The sequence below is a fragment of the Euprymna scolopes genome, chromosome 5 (assembly GCF_053919585.1).
Source record: "Euprymna scolopes isolate OS-2025 chromosome 5, ASM5391958v1, whole genome shotgun sequence".
NCBI classification, from domain to species: Eukaryota; Metazoa; Mollusca; class Cephalopoda; order Sepiida; family Sepiolidae; genus Euprymna; species Euprymna scolopes.
Genome location: NC_136486.1, coordinates 125,130,435 through 125,132,145, shown reverse-complemented (window position 1 = coordinate 125,132,145; position 1,711 = coordinate 125,130,435). Strand labels below are relative to the sequence as shown.

The window sequence follows — 1,711 nt, the reverse complement described above, 5'->3', positions numbered from 1 at the left end:
AATAGATAGATTATGCTAGATATATTTCCATATGTCTGAATACCCTATATACAAACTTTCAAATCTGTAGATAAAAAATTTGTTGAGTATATAGGTTGAGAATTGTTCTCTCTCTCTCACACGAAACTGTGCGCTCGGCTTCTCCCCCCCCTTCCCACCCCAAATGCTTGGGAAACTGTGCACTGTTTTTGTTGGTTTTCAAGCTGCCTCTTCCCCCCCCCACACACACACACACAGTTTAACAGTAGTAGGAGGTCAAGAGAAAGAGGGTGAGAGAGAGAGAAGAGTAAGTTGGTGAGAGAGAGAGAAAAGAGAAAGAGGGTGTTGGTTTTATATTTTTATTATCGTCTAATATTTTGAAAGCTGAATTTCTAATAAAATGTGCATCTATAGGAGATAATGCCTGGGAATGTGTTCCCCCCCCCACAGTTTAACAGTGGTGTGACGTCAAGAGAAAGAGGGTGAGAGAGAGGGAAGAGTAAGTGGGTGAGAGAGAGAAAGAGAGAGAAAAAAAAGAAAGACGGTGTTGGTTTTGTGAAAAAAGTTGTTATTTACAATTGTTCGCATTCTTGGCCTTTTGGTCAAGATCAAAGTGTAGTATCTGTTCTTCAGATGCTGCACTTCTATTTCTTGTTCTCTTTCGGTGGAGGAGAAATCCTCCACGACTGAGACAATTTTTATTTTTGTACCTTTTCTCCACGTTAAAAAACGACCCTGGTGTCTAACTGTCCCGTGGGGAGGCATAATAAATAGGTACAATTGTTCGCCATTAGTGGATGTTGACGTCACGTCACGTGACATGACTAAGCGTTTTTTTTTTTAGTATGAATAACATTTTTTGTTTTAATTATAAAGTCTACACTTAATTTTATAGAAAATGATGTATATATAATAGAAAAAAAAAATTACTGGTTTTGTTGGATTCAAGTGGATCCCCCCCCCTCCAGTTTAAGAGATAGCAGCTCACGTGGTAATATACAAAATGGCTAGCGTAAATATAAAGATCGGTTTTTTTATCGACGAATATTTTAAAAGCTGAATTTTTTTTTATTCCTGTACATTTTTTCCTGATATTTTTCGTTAAAACTCTTGTATAAATACTATTTTTAACCAGTTAAATACGTTGGAGACATTGTCATGGAGTTTAATAATCTCTAGAACAAAGCAGAAGAGAAATTACAAAAGTATCGGTAAAACAAAGTGTTTGTTTACATTTGTTCGCCATTACTGGATGTTGACGTCACGTCACGTGACATGACTAAGCGTTTTTGGATTATGTAATATTAACATTAAAATGACAGGTTTTTTGGGGGGCCCCCCTAGGAGAGAAATGATCAGTTCACCCCCTTTTAATGGTCCGTTTGGTGTGGAATTTCGATATTTGTCATGCGGGTGATCAAGGTTCAATATGATACATAATTTGTCAACTTTGGTTGTGTCTGTCAAAAGTTTGAGCTGACGTCACGTCACGTGACACGTATTGAATAACGTTAAAATGACAGGTTTTTTGGGGGGCCCCCCTAGGAGAAAAACGATCAGTTGACCCCTTTCTACTGGTCCGTTTGACGTGAAATTTCGATATTTGTCATCCGGGTGATCAAGGTGCAATATGATACCAAAGTTGTCAACTCTGGTTCCGTCTTTCAAAAGTTTTAGCGTTACAAACAAACATACATACATACATACATACATACATACACACCGATTTTTG

General features: G+C 37.6%; 1 pseudogene; it reads left to right on the top strand.

Annotated features, from left to right (window-relative positions):
• Positions 1-560: 560 nt before the first annotated feature.
• Positions 561-694, top strand: LOC145277267 (U2 spliceosomal RNA; annotated as a pseudogene).
• The last annotated feature ends 1,017 nt before the right edge of the window (positions 695-1,711 follow it).